The following is a 15,980-nucleotide window of genomic DNA, read 5'->3' as shown; positions in this document are numbered from 1 at the left end:
CATTTATTTTATTTATTTATTTATTTTATATTCTTATAAAGCGCCAGACTAGACCCCCGAAGGGGTATCTCCGCGCTATTGCTGCAACAAAGAGTGTTCTGATTTTGATTGTGTGTCCAAACAGAAGATAAAAAGCTACAGGGCATTATTTAATAGGATACAGATAGGTTTTAAAAATTTTCCGGAAAGTCAGGTGACTAGAGAGAGATCTTAGTTCTGGGTGCAGAGAATTCCAGAGTATTGGTCCGGCATAGGCTAGTGCACGGAGGCTTGTCTGGTCTTTTTTACTCTGGGAACCTGCAGTAGCTGCTGATGACTAGAGCGCAAAAGGCGCCCTGGAGTGTAGGGCTGGAAGATATTGGTCATGTATTTTGGGCCCTCCCCTATCATACTCTTATGGATTGTACATAGAGTTTTAAACTGGACTCGTTTCCTCACTGGAAGCCAGTGGAGTCTCATCAGCAGGGGACATGAGGGTGTCCTTGGAGGAGCATTCAGGATAATCCTTGCTGCTGTGTTTTGGATTACCTGTAGTTTACTAAGTTGCTCCTCATTAGCTCAAAGGAGCAAACCGTTGCAGTAATCAACCCTGCTGATGACAAGAGCCTGTACAAGCGTCTTTCTGTGATGGTCCGGTATGTAGGGGAAGACACGTCTTAACATACCAATAGCCCGAAAGCAGGTTCCAGCAACCTGATTTACGTGGCCTTTGAAAGTAAGTTGCTGATCAAAAAGCACTCCCAAATTCCTGACTGTACTCTTGGGAATAGGGACGGGGCCCAGCTCCAAGGCCACCAGTCGGATGCCCAGTGTGTCGCCGCTTGCCCAAAACACATGACCTCCGTTTTCCCCACATTACACTGCAGACAGTTTGATGACATCCATTCTGCAATGGCTCTCATGCCATCTGCAAAAGATCTTTTTATTGCAGGTGTAAGGTTTTTGAAGGGAAAAAGGAGTTGGGTGTCGTCAGCATACGACACCGGGGTGAAGCCAAAAGATCTTGCTAAGTTGGCTAAGGGGGCCACATACACATTAAAGAGTGTAGGACTCAGGCACGAGCCTTGTGGCACTCCCTTATTGAGCTCCCTAAGAGTGGATTTATGGGAGCCCAGCCTAACTTCTTGGTAACGACCAGTCAGAAAGCTCTTCATCCATGCCAGAGCCTCTCCCTCTACACCCACCTCGCCTAGGCGGTTGAGGAGCACCGTGTGAGACACCGTATCAAAAGCGGCGGAAAGGTCCAACAGCACCAGAATCATTGAGCTGCCATCATCCAGTGCCATTTTGATGTTATTGGTCACCGTCTGAAGGGCTGATTCTGTGCTGTGGTTTGGCCTGAACCCAGATTGCGAATAGTCCAGGCCGTCCGTCGCTTCAAGATGTTGAGAAAGATAGGTGTTCACGTGCCTCTCCGTAACCTTGCCCAGGTAGGGTAGGAGGGAGATAGGTCGTAAATTGGAGAGGTCTGTCCATGGGGAAGATGCTTTTTTTCTAATCGAGTTCACCACCGCCTTTTTCCAGTCTGCTGGAACCTGGCCTTTTGTTAGTGAGATGTTGATCATATCTAATATGGGAGGTCCCAGGAGGGAAATCATGGGGCCAACCATCTTAGCGGGAATAAGGTCACTTAGCGACCCTGATTTAATTTGACTACAAAGGGAGAGGAGCTCTGTATTGGTGATTGGAGGAAAGGATGTTAGAAGTATTTTATTGTTGTTTGTTGCCGGGGTCAGAGGATGACCGTTGTTAGTTTTATTTATAGCGCTGTTGGCTGCTACTATTTTTTCATAGATGTTGTTTATTTTATCCTCAAAAAATGTCGAAACTTCATCACATAGGTCTTGTGAGAAGTCCTCTGAGCTCTCACATGCAGTCGGTTTAATAAAATTCTGCAGGATATTAAAAAGCTCCTTAGAGCAATTGCCTGCTTGTGATATCTGTTGCGTTATGTGCTGTTTTCTGGCAAGTTTAATATTCTTGTAATACTTTGATTGGGCATCTAAGAAAACTGCTCTGCTACTCTCAGTTTTCCTTTTTCTCCAAGCTTTCTCAGCTCGCCTACAGTTTTGCTTTTCTGCTCTCAATTCATAAGTATACCAGCTATCTTGTTTGGACACAGGATACTGTTTATGCTTTTTTAAAGGGGCTACAATGTCAATGGCTTGCTTAATAGAAATGTTAAGTTTAGCTAAAACCGTATCAGCTGTGTCTGTTGCCAAAATTTCCGGGTCTTTCCAGAATTCCTGGATTTTGTTGACAGTGACTTTGTGCCATTGTCGTCGCCAGTTGGGGGGAAAAGAGACACTCTTTAAAGTACTTAATGGAGTTACTAATAAGAATTCTAACATGGAGTGGTCTGTCCATGACATTTCTTTTACTGGGGAGCAGATGACTTTGGCACAATTAGAGAAAAGTAAGTCCAGCATATGTCCTCCTCTATGAGTGGGATCTTGATTTTGTAATTCTAGACCTAAGTTAGAGAGGTCAGTAATCAGGGCAGTGGATTCGGAGAGTGTAGGTAGATCTACATGTATATTAAAATCACCCAAAAGAAGGAAGTCTTCTTTGGATTTAATGTGAGGGGCTAGGATTTCCTGGAGAGTAAGTGCGAATTTAGGGTTGAGTCCTGGGGGTCGATAGACCAAAGCACCTTTCCAGGTAATGTGGTTAGTAAGAGTAAGTTTAAAAATCATTATTTCTAGCTGTGGGTGCATATGTTGTTCACTAATAGTCACTTTTAAGCAATCTTTATGTATAATAGCAAGACCACCTCCAGTTTTAATGTCTCTATCTAAATGTTTGATTTTATACCCAGAGGGAATCCCCATAGCGATGGCAGTAACTGTGTCGGGTTTTATCCAAGTTTCAACAAGAAAACAGATATCTGGCTGCATAGTATGAATTAGATCCCAAACCTCATGTTGGTGTTTGGGTAAAGATCGCACATTTAGAAGAAAGCTCCTAAGGCCCAGTAAGGGGGATTTAGGGTCTGAGGGAGGTGTGGCATTTTTTGAAAGACGCCGACATTGTAGACAGGAGAAGGCTCCCTCTACACGGTGCCATGGTATTTTGGTGCTACATAGCATAGGTGGTCTAAGGGTCAGTAGCGTTTGGCGAGAATACGTAATTAACCGCGAACCCTTACCAGTAGAGGCAGTTTGCGATATGTCATAGTCCATAGCCCCTCGCCCCGTCCTGTCGCGGACGGGCGCAGACGGGCTTTTCTTCGGCGCTTCTTAGGCGCGCTCGAAGGCGCCCCCTGTGCGCAACCGCTGCGCGCTTACAGGAAGGGCGTGGCTAAATAGCCTGGAGTGAGGTAGCCACTAGAGCGCTAACCTCAACTCCGGCACAACCGGAAGTGCTGCCTGCCTGGCTCTGCCTGTCCGCCCTCCGCTCAACGGCACTGATTGCCGAGTCGGACCGAGGACATTAAAGGATCTTTCTCAAGATCTTTCTTTTCTTCCTGTTCTTTACGCGGCAAAACTGGGTAGCATCTATCTACCGCTAACTTCTTCACCCTAAGCATTTGTTTGCTTTCTTGCTCTTCCTGATTATCCCTAAACGCAACAGCAGCATGTACCATTGACATACCTCGTTCTCGTTTATTTTTCTTTGCTAATTTCATTTCTCTCTGTTTGGCTTCTTTGCGCCATATGCGAAAAGAGTCAAACATTGCCGGCCGGGCTTTCTTCTTAAAAAGTTTAACCTCCAGATTATCCAAAATCTCTGTGTCAAAACTACCATATTGGGGCCATTTTAAAACACCATCTTTCCTGGTGTATCGGATCCATACTTCATTATATGCGATGGGGCCTACGCCATGTTTCACATAAAGTTCATAGGTTGGAGTTCCAATCGGAGGAACCGGACACAAGTCCTCCAATCGGGAATCCCTATTACAACCAAGACAAAACAGATTTTGCTCTCTAGTCTAGCTTCAAACTTCAAAGGATTATCGAATACGATAGTCTCGTGAATACACGAGTCCCTCGGCTTTGGTACTTGCAAGTTCCAAATTAAAGCGATCCCAAGGGGATACCCAAAAACTAAGAACCAAACTAAGGACTGGGAGACGCTCCACTCATACTTAACTGAGGTATCGATGACGTCACCAGAAGACTCGTCTAACGTTTCGCTCTGCCAATCATCAAGGGTCTAAAACAGGGGATAGTCAGAGCAGCAGTCCTTCGTAGCCGTCGGGAAGCGGGGAACCTTGAAGCAAATACTTTCGGACCACGTCGACATACAGGGGTCGATGAAGTGGCGGCCTTCCTCCAGAATTTTCACACGAAGCTCCTCATGAACCTCTGGCTTGGACCGGTAACGCTGAAATCACCCCACTTTGGGTGCCAAGGAAGTTCTGGGTTTTTAAGAACCCAGCGGTGCCAGGGAACACACCCTAAGACTTCGAGTTCTTCCTGTTTCAGACTACAGAAACACAGAGTCTTCTTGGTGAAGTCAAAGATTGTATTTATTGGCTGCAGCCAGTAACAGGTATCCTAGAAGTACAACACGGTGTATATTCTCAGGAGACTGCTCAATCTTACAAAGCCAGCCTTCTCTTTTTATACAAAATATTATGCTTTAGGCAAACATTCCTTATTTTACAGTTGACCATTCACATAGTTTCACTACAAAGAAAAAGCAGAGTCATGATGACAAGCCCATATTTCAGTTTGTTCAGCCCACAATCAATTACCCGGCAAGGCCCAGTATTTTCATCAGATATCGACGGACCCACAATACAAACGGGCACCTTCTCCTCGTAAAGCAAGTCATAAAGAAAGAAACAGGGACAGGTGTGTGTAAGATTAGGCATGGTTTGTGTGCAATGAAAGGTTTATGATATGTTGTGCCTTGATACTAATCTCATTCGGCCACTGGGAAACGAACTGGCCGAACAGGTTTGGCTTCAGGCAGTGGAGTCAGCTTGCCCAGGTCACAGAGGAGTCAGCAAAGGTGTACGTGTCCTTCAGACTCGTTTTTGGCCTTAGTCATTTGGCCTATGTGAGGGCAATCACAAAATGGCTGCCGTTCACAAAATGGAACCCGAGGGTTCAGGACGGAAATTCTGATTTCAGGGTGATTTCGTCACCCGAATATGACGAAAATGCTTGTGCATAGTATTCTAATCATTCTCGGTCTGCTGATACCAAAATCGTCATGATACGACGATGTTTATAACACGGGTCCAGAATTTTCAGTACCACACAACTTCTCTCCAGACTATTCAACAGAAATCTCTAAATGAATGTCCTTTCATTAAAATATGTTGCATGTTTAGTACAAATGAATAAATAGTCATAAAACGCAAAGGTCTATTGTACTGAGGTAAGGGAAAAATGCAGCAACAGTAAAAAAGCACGTTTAAAGCTTAAAATGCATATGTAAATTTCCAAAGAAACATGTCAATCTACTAAGAACCGAATACGATGCATTTAGATCGATCAATTCATAATGAGAGATAATAGTTAAGCTTCATTAATATATTATCACATCAAAACAACTAATGTTAACTATGGCCTACTATTACAACTTTTCCAAATTCCATACATGTAAGTTATTTTTAAAGATCATTTTACTAAAATCATTTTTTATTTTTAGAAAGCTTAAAATCTTAACTATAAAGCTTCAGCTTCATATCTACTAATATCATGTATTTGCACCGCATTTTTTGATGCAGGACAATAAAAGCTCTAGAAAACGCTACGCCACTTTATTAATTAATGGACTTTTAAAAATATGAGCACTCAAAAATCAGTATTCTCATAATAAATCTTTGTTATCATGTGTTATTAATATCCAGTTTTCATCTGTTTGCTATGATGACTATTACTACAGTTTCAAGCATGCTTTCACACTGCTGTCTTTCAGTTTCCGTGTTATGTTTGCACAACGTGTGCAAATATGCTTTCAGGTTTTCATGTCTTAAATAAGTAATGTGTCATGCATGGTAAAATCTGGTATCACGCATCATCACCACCCAGATTCCTAGTTACTCCAACAGGCTTAAAAGCAGCCATGTACAGTAACCCACAATCATGTACATTAAAAAACAAGCATTTGCAATGCAATAGGTCTCGCATTAGGAAAGTTTGAGTTATTGGTATTGTAAATGTCAAATTTTTTATTTATGTGTTGGTTTTGAAAATAGCGAAATTAATAGCTTTGTCATTTACAATGCCAATAGTTTACATTTCGCAAATGTGACACCTATAGCCTTTGTAATGCAATATGTGTTGTATTTACGTGACTTAGATGTATTGATATTACAAATAACAATTGCTTTTGTTTTTTTTAAATAATACTTAAATAAAAGTTATTGTAATTTATAATGGCAATAACTTAAACTTTTGTAAATAACTTTTGTGAAGATTATGTTCAGTGTATTTTATCGTGACGAAAATCCAAGAACAGAAGTGAAATCCAGGTGAAGAGAGTGAAGACCGCACCAGCTTTTCTCCATCTAGCATCGCGCCCTGCCTGCTATCATGTTCCCAGCACCATGGAGCTTAACTGCCCCTGGCTGACACACTCCGACGCACATCTCGGTCATCCCCACCCACCCAGCCTGAAATGGTAGTCACCATAAGTGCCTCAGTAGCCCAAGGCAGACAGTAACTACACTTTCTGATCGGTTAGTGACCAAGATCTGCTTACTTGTCAGGTCTGCTTACTTGTGCTAAGGGCACATCCTTTTTTCTGAGACTACCTAATCTAGCTCTAGTGCAACACTAACTCGAAAGCACGGGCAGCCGGCTGGAGGCCTCCAATGGACGCCAAGAGGATAACGTCTGTTTGGTGAGCTCACTTTTGCCAATAAATTCTGTTTGCATCTACAGCTGCCTCCTATGGTCAGATACTTGGACGACTCAGTCTGTGTCTCTGTGGTGTGCTAGACAATGCCCAGTGGATGCAACATCCCCTCTTAAGCATTCACTCTTTCTAATTGGGTGGGAAACATCCTATTCTATGTAGGAACTTGTCTGTATCTAATGTCACAATTCCCTTCTGATCTGTGCTCCTTACAGAACATGATGTAGAATCTCAATGGTAATAGGGATACATTCAATGACGCATGTGCCTTGAAAAAAAAAAAACAGTGACACTATAGCCTTAGTCCCACAAGAACGAATGAGGTTATGAAATGTTTTTTTGTAAACAGCCAGGGACTGCAAGAACTCTGCAGAGACTATTAATTGATCAGCCTTTCTGCACACTTAGCATAGGCTGGACGATTCAACGTTACTCTGTCATTGTGCCTCCACATGCAAACCCTCGAATTACATTTAGGGCCGTCTATTGGCCCCTGAAGATAAAAGTACGTTCAGGTTTTCTTTGGCATCTGTTATTTTTACTATTTGGCTTACAGATCATGTTAATAAAGATCTCTTTTTTCAACAAAATACAGATCTGGTCGGGCACTGCTTTTTTATTGCGTTATGTCTAATGTCCAGTGCACCAGAGTTCCTAAACCTTCAAGAGTGCAACTTTACTGATCAACTTCACTCATTCAAGAGCATCTAAAACTAAATGGAATCATCTGACACTATTAAGCAGTATAACGTGACTGAGAGCACTGAACTACCAGTGCTGAAAGACAGTGAATCACGATAAAATTCTGTAAGCACGGACACCCCTGCATCTGAAGAAAAGGGACTGCGCATCGGAGTGCCGCCGCGCTGCCCGCGGCGACCCGGAAGCTCTTGGCCGGCCGGCGAATCAGGTCGCGGCCGACCGGAAGTCCCGCCTCCCGAGGTCCGCGAGCCCGATTGAGAAGAGGAGACGAGCCGCGCCGCGCCGTGAGGAGCCCGCCGGAAGAGCGCAGTCGGTGAGTGGGGCCCAGGGCTGAAGTGAAGTGCGTGCGTGCCTGTGTGTATGCCTGGGAGGGGAGGGGGGGAGTGTGTGTGTGCGCGCGTGCGTGACTGTGTGTGCGCATGCGTGACTGTGTGTGATTGAGCCTGTATGTGTGTCGTATGCCTGCGTGTGCATGCGCGCGCCTGTGTGTGTGTGTGTGTGCGCGCACGCGCGCCTGTGTATGCGTGCATGCAGAGGGGTGGGGGCTGGCAGTGTGCGAGCAGGGGCTGTGAGTTGATCTGCGCAAGCGCGGGTCAGACGCGCGCTCCCGCGGTGAAAACTGCGAGCTCGTAACAGATTGGTGTCCTCATTCCCAGCATTCTCACTAACGGGCCACAATAGGTCTGAAGCAGACACCTTCAATGCTCACGCATTGAGGGTAGGTCTGCTCGACCTAAACACAGCACGGGCTAGTATATCCACACTCTACTCCCTCACAGCGACCGGGTCGTCCACTAGCCAAACATCAAGAACCAAATTGTCAGCAAAGGGGGCCAAATCTTTCATCCTCGCCTCCTAGCCCTCCTACCCTTACAGCTGTACAACGACTTCTCTAAATTATACATGCTTAACAAATGCCCAAACCATAAATGTATAGAAGGAAGTTCAGCACTTTTCCATGCTGTTGCTATTAAGAGGCATGCTATTGCCATGGAGATAAAGACAGAATACAGCTTACCCTGATCTTTATCAAGCCCTGATCAAAGCCTTCTTAAATGACTGTAACCTTACACAGCCAAGGTACATATCAACCATGTCGGCCGGACCCTCTCCACAGCGCAGGCACCTGTCATCATCCCTCTTGCCCCAACTGAACAGCTTGGTGGGTGTGTATCAAAGGATACACATAGTTTTATAATGTTAAGTTCCTAAGCGCGATGAAAGAAGTACCTTCCCAATCCTGATTGAGGCCTGAAGATCTATATCCCCCTCTCCCAGTTTTGCTGCCCATCTTGCCTCTTGCGTTTCTTAATCATCCAGTTCCACATCAATTAGGATTTTGTAGATCTGGCCGATCTTACTTCCCAGCAGCCAGACTAAATCTAGAAGGGGGATTTTGTTGACCAAAACCATTCCCTCCTTTATCTTATTCAGAAACTTCCTGACCTGTTAGTATTTTAAAAACGCCCTAACTCCCAGCCCAAAATCCTGCTGTAGGTAGGCAAACGGGCACAGCTGATCAGCTGAGGAAAGGCACCCAACCCTAAACAACCCAGCTTTCTCCAACTGCTTACAAATTCCATTAGAGAATGTTGGCAGGAACAATTGGGATTGCCACAAGGGGTATACCAGTTATATCTTTTAATGCATAGCTGCTTCTTGACCCTACTCAAAACTCCCCTTTGTGGCACCACAGTCTTAAATCACACCTTTTCATAGTAACTGTGCTCCATTTGTCTCAGGAGACATCCTCATGCTGACCCCTACCCCCTAGGACTAACTCATAAATAGTTGGAAGCCACAGATGGCATCCAATGTCCTGAGCATTGACCCTTCTAACTCAAGTTGTATAGTTCTAAACAGATAAAGCACTTTTGGCAGCACAATCACTTTTAACACATTGCACCTTCCTCTTCGGTATGATGCAGGACATTGATATGTCTTAGATCTGTGCTGATCTTACTCAGTAACACCTTAAAATTGATCTCATAATTGGAACCAACCTCAGGTGATATCCTGATCCCAAGTTACGTATCAGTCTTGACCCTACAGCTATCTGGCATAACTATATGATCAGTGCATACAATCTGCGTTTCTTTCCCTGTTGGGATTGGTATCAAGAGATTGCCCCAAATTTCTCTGCAAGTTTCTTTGCCTCAGACACAGAACTTATGGGATTTTTTGTGTGATTATCACAATATCATCAGTGTATTCTAATACTTTTGTGTCATACTTATTTACCCTCACCAGCTGGATAATGTGATTTCTTGATATTGCTTCTAATATTGGCTCAATATACAGGGCGAAGAGATTAGGGTAGCTGTCCTTCCGGACTCTAGGCCCATAATTTGAAGCTGAGCAAATTAAGAATCATACAAAGCCCTTATCATCTTAATCAGCCCTGGACCAAATCCATTATGCCCCAAGGCTACCTAAATATAACTCCAAGACACTCTGTCAAATGCTTTTTCTGCATCATGGAAGATCATAGGCACAGGGCTTCCTTCACCTCAGTGACATCAAATAACATTATGGCATGCCTGACATGTTTAGTTGCCCTTCTGCCAGATATAAACCCATGCTGCCAGGGTTAAATCATCTGAACTATGCCCCTCCCAATGCACACAGCAAGTATTTTGGAGCATAATTTGATGCTGGAGTTAATCAGGGAGATCTGACTACAGGAGCCCAGATTGTCCTATGGCTTATTATTTCTACTAAAGATCACTATATCAGTACCTTGCCAAGAAGATGGCAGACCTCCCTCCCGCTGGACCTCCATGAAGACCATCACCAGCTCTGTATAGAACTTATTATAAAACTCTAAGGATATCTTGTCAGGACCTGCTTCTTTGCCGGAGGCCAGGGAATGGAAAACACTATAGGCATCCTCTAATATCATATCTCCCTCCAAGATCCTAATCACCTCCACGTCTATCAGGCCCCTCCCCTTTTCTTCTAGTAAGTCTTCCATCTGGGATAGTGTTGATGTACATTACTCCGATATAGAGTCCGGTAATAGTCTTTGAACCCTTTGACAATATCAGCCTGATGTGTGGCTAAGGGACCACACTTTCGATGTTCCTACCAACCTCCCTTTGCCAAGTATGAAGGCCCAATAGTCTGCCCACTGCCTCTGTGTATTCATAGATTTCGGCTTTGTACACCTGGAACCTTTCTGCTGGCTTCCTGGCATAGAAGCTGTTAATTATGGCTTTCACCATTTCTATTTTCTGTTGGCTCTCTTATAGATCATGACCTGAGGCTATCCCCTCGATATGATGCAATTGCAGGGCAGTTAACTGCTCATACAACCCATTAATGTTCTCAGCTTGTTGTTCAGGCATGTGCAACACAGTTGATGGTCTTGCCTCTCAAAACAGCCTTTAATGCATACCAAGCTACCCCTCTTGCGGTGCTAAATCTAATAATTTCCAGAGATTCCCTTATCCAGTTTCTCATGTGGAAAACATACTGAATATTTAACAACAACTGCTTATCAAACGTCCATTACCCTGGGTCCTGACTACTCCAACCCAGATAATTCCAAGACTAATGGATTATAGTCAGAGAAGAGCATTGGAAGCCTCCTGAAACCCTGCTGAGTAGGCTGGTGAATATAAAAAAAATATCCAACCGGAAATACTCTCTGTGGGGGTATTAAAAATAGGTATACCAGGGGTCAGGAGCTTTTATACCACCCCACACATCCACCAGCGCACTGCTGCCAATTAAATGCCTCCGAGCTCTATACACCTGCAGTATTCTCCCCCAATACCTGACCCCAAGTTTCCTGCCCCCATCAAGATGCCAATTTAGATCCCCACAGCCAATCTGCAGGGTAGGCCAAGTCGCTAGCTCCACCTCCAAATCCTCCAAAATAGTTGTCTCATCCCGATTGGAGCCATAGCTGGAGCAAATGGTAAATCTGGCACCTGCGGCCTAACTCCTAATAATTGCCCATCTACCCAGTTTATCCTCTAATTTAGGCTTATCTGGCTTGACATGCCCTTAAGCCAATATAGCCACACCCCTGATTGTGGTGCTCTGAGTAGTGCAGACAAGAAGGTTGTACCCCCTCACCGACAGGAGCTCCCTCTTCCACCAAGGAAAATGTGTTTCCTCTTACCAAATGATATCAGGGCTCCAGGGATCTGAGTATATTCGCCACCCGTTGCTGCTTAAAGCAATGCTTTAGACCACCTACATTCACTGAGCAGATGGTGAGTTTACCTGCCTGCATCATATTAAGAAAAAACAATGGTCCAAGACCTTATTCTTTACAGCCTGATTCAATCAGTGTATATTCATACAGTAAGAAAATTCCTGGGCGTTCCAACTAGATCCGCTCCAAAACAATTATTACACATAGTCAGACAATTATATATATACAACACTACAACAGCAATGCAGAGTCCAGTATTTAATTTATTGTCTCTACACAAATGAATAATAATATACACAAATATTACACTGGCACCTAATCAGCAAAGAACTAGGGGGAATTGAACCCCCACTACATGCTTTCCGGAAAGCAAGGAACATCAGGGAGCATGTGGTAAAATCCCTGTTAACTGTGAGACAGCCAGAAAATCAAACCACCCTGTGGGGCCTGCCTGCTATAGTGGGCCACACGAAATGTGGCAATTGTAAGGCTTGTCCTCTGACAATTGAAGGGGCTTCGTTTACCCATAATGACCACACTTACAATCTGAAGGGCCACAGCAACTGCAATACCTCAGGGGCAATATATGCCATCCGGTGTCCCTGTGGGTATCTGTACATAGGACAGACCATTCAGAAAGTTAAGTGCCGGGTACTACAGCATATGAGTCGCATATGCTGTGGTACCGTCGGTGCTCCCCTGGTTGAACATTTTACCAGGTTTGAACACACTGAGAATAGCCTGAAATGGTGGATTGTGGAAAAAGTTTCGGCTAACCCACGAGGTGGAGACTTCCACAATACCCTTAACAGAAGGGAGTGTAAATGGATATATGCCTTGGATACAGTGAATACGGGCCTAAATGAATCGGAGGAAATTAACAGACAAATATCACTCCTGGGGGTTTGAACATCTAGTTATATTGCCATTACAATCTATGAGCCCAGTCTATATTTTGGTTGAGTAACACGTGTACATAGTGTGTTGGCTGATAGACATGTGTGCAGAGTAGTTTGAGTATAACCAACCACACAATTGTCATCGGATTATTAACCATGGCTCAATTTTGGTATGTCAAGTCTCTATGAAGACATATGTAAGGTGATCATTACTGTCCAAGATAACCATGTGTAAAAGTGGTTTCAGTTAAATTATTCCCATAATCGCTATGCAATATTGTGGTGTTTAGTTCTCATGAAAACATGCGAAGTGTCCACTATATAGATTGGTATATACTGTTCATTGTTGATCTGGTCCCAGATGCAGCATTAATGGTTTACTGTATATCACATTGTGTTAATGCTTTTACTGTATGGAATTGATCTACTGTTTTTGTTATGGTTGTACTCCACAAAATATCGGGACCCAATACATAGTTGTTACAGGGCCAGAGCTTCCCAATCCAAAATGGCGCCTAAGCTTCTAGCGATGTAACTCACTATAGTCTCTATAATTGTGTGGCTCCCGTTTTGGGGTGGTCAGATAACAAGTTAAAAAATAGGAGACCCGATTTTTGCCCCTCGCCTCCCGGATCTATAATTAGAATTTACTCGCTAAATGGATACTTGGACACGTAGTCTGTCGTCCATTTCCACTATTTAAATCCAGAGAGATTGAGGCACCGCTTGATGCGGACAAGTTTGTGGATCCACACAACAGAAATCGTAAACCGCGCAAATAGGGTAAGGAACCCATTCCTTTATGTGTGCTGACGTTAGGGGTTGAAATATTAGTCGTCCCTGCCGCTTTTTAACCTCTTTTGTAATCGGCTAAAACCCTTCCCCCCTCCTCTCTGTTATACAGCTTCCTGATCGGTACGTGACAGGAGCTTTTTCTCGAGTGGAGGAAAGATCTCAAGGTAATTTAACCTATGTTGTGTAATTAACTCTTGCCAAACATTGTTTTGTGGGAAATTAATCAATCCCCCCCGCCCCCCCTTTGTGTCTTTTAAACAGTTCCACAACTATTGGGGAGTAGTGACTGAGGTCCCTTAGTACATCTGATTGGAATTTATTTCTACTACACAAGATTACATGACATGTTGATGGATGACTGATTCCCACACTTAAATAAGGTAATCTTAATGGACATACCAATATGACTTAAATTGCATATTATGGTCAAGAGCATTAGTAGTCCTTAGTGTGCATTATTATGTATTGCAGGATTTACTCCTACCAGGGTGATCCGAGGATACACTGGCTTCGCCCTACTCCATAGAGTAAGCATACTGCCCGTAGGGGAGTTATCATTTAGTCTATATCACTGCAACAGGGTAAATTCTTCACCCTTATATTTTATATTTTTTATAGGGTCATCACTTACCCTTGGTTGCCCCACCCTTTGTCCTGAGGAAGACTCGCACGGTCCAGGTCTAACTTACCGGTTGACCATAAGTAGAGTCGAAACGTCGACAATAATTTTCCAGCCTAGGATCCACACTTGCCAAAAATGTGCACTAAAATCTGACTTGAATGTCTGTGTTTAGCTTATTCTGACATCATTTGGCATTTAGCATTATTTAGTGGACCAGGTCCTGACACGGCAAACTACGAGACCGTGATTGTAAAAAATCAAATGTGATTTCTTTTAAACTTCTTATTTTGAATTCTTTTCTTTCCTTTGTTCACCGCACACTCTTTTGATCACTTCTTTGTGCACGCCCCCTTTTTTCTGGGCAACCTTCTTACTTCAAAGAGTTAAAATATTTCTGTATATTATTATTCATTTGTGTAGAGACAATAAATTAAATACTGGACTCTGCATTGCTGTTGTAGTGTTGTATATATATAATTGTCTGACTATGTGTAATAATTGTTTTGGAGTGGATCTAGTTGGAACGCCCATGAATTTTCTTACTGTAAGAATATACACTGATTGAATCAGGCTGTAAAGAATTAGGTCTTGGACCATTGTTTTTTCTTAATGCACTATACCCAGGTCCGTACCGTTTTGGGTTGCCCCATTTTCATTAATGGTTGCATCATATTAAGACCAGCTACTTACCAATACAAAACCTCTCCAGCCCCACATTACACAGAATGAACAAGTCAGCTGGATCACTTTTCGCACCACAGTTTCCTTGTCTTGCTCTCTGGTTTTACTCTTGCTCACTTTTTGTATTTTTATGCTGCACCCTAACCCCCAGGATGCAACCCCTCCGCCCCTAACCCCAACCCCTTCCCCCCACCCACGAGAAGCGAATAAACCAAGCATTGGTCTGTTGGGATGTGAGCACCGTCTCTTTGCAGCCACCAGAGCAAGCACACATTCCCCATGTGAAAATTCCACTGTATAAGTGCATAGTCATAATCACAGCATAGGCATTACAAAACAGTATACACCCTACATTAAGCTTCCTCATGCCCCAACCAAACCCACTGATTTTAAACATTCATGTCCTCCAAAAATTCCTTTGCTTTAATTTGACACATAAGCATCTGCGTTTTATTATTCCAGACCACCTTAAATCGTGCGGAATTTAGCAAGAATACCTGAGCCTCCTTTTCCTAGAAGGGTTTGACATGCTGATTCAGCCTCCAGTGTCTCTCGACAGTTATGTGAAAAAATTAAGGCTTCACAAAGAAGGAAAATTCCCCACACTACGTTTGGTTTCAGGCCTTACTTTCTCATAAATTGCTTGTCTCAGCAGAAAATTTCAGATATAAACCAGGATTGCCCCTGGTTTCCCAACTCCCATCTTGAGTTGCTTCTGGACCAGCGGTATTATATGAGCTCGCAGGATCTCCTGGGCCCAGTTCCAGCCCCCCAGTTCAGGAAGGGCCTGACAGAATAGGTCTACCACAAATAGTTGTGCATCAGATCCATCTTTACTTTCTTCTACTCCTAAAACCAGAAAGTTATTCTGCCTCTGGCGCTTTCCCTGATCCTCCAGTTTCCACTGAATATCGACCAGCCAGGCCTCGAATGCCTCAATCTGCCCTTGAGCACCGACAACATCTGATTCGAGGGCCGAGGGACTGGTTTCCAGATCAGAAAATCAATCTACTGTGGTGGAACATGACTTAGCCTATTTGCGAACAACTCCTTATAGCTCACGAGTCGCAGCTTGGTACCTGAGGCTGTCCAAAAGGGGTACCTCCCAGTGTGACACAATACACTGTTATATAGACGCCAAAGTGGGGGAATTCGAGTTGAGTACCTCTTGGAGGTCCTAAGCTATGCCTCTGACCAATGGTGCCATCAGTGAGTAATCCCCTTTTAGGCTCCCCCTTGTGGGAGCCTGCAACCCACTCTTTTGAGGAGGTGATACCATCACTAAGCTCATCAGGAG

The sequence above is a fragment of the Lissotriton vulgaris genome, chromosome 5 (genome assembly GCF_964263255.1).
Source record: "Lissotriton vulgaris chromosome 5, aLisVul1.2, whole genome shotgun sequence".
Classification (NCBI taxonomy): domain Eukaryota; kingdom Metazoa; phylum Chordata; class Amphibia; order Caudata; family Salamandridae; genus Lissotriton; species Lissotriton vulgaris.
This window is presented reverse-complemented; position numbering follows the sequence as displayed.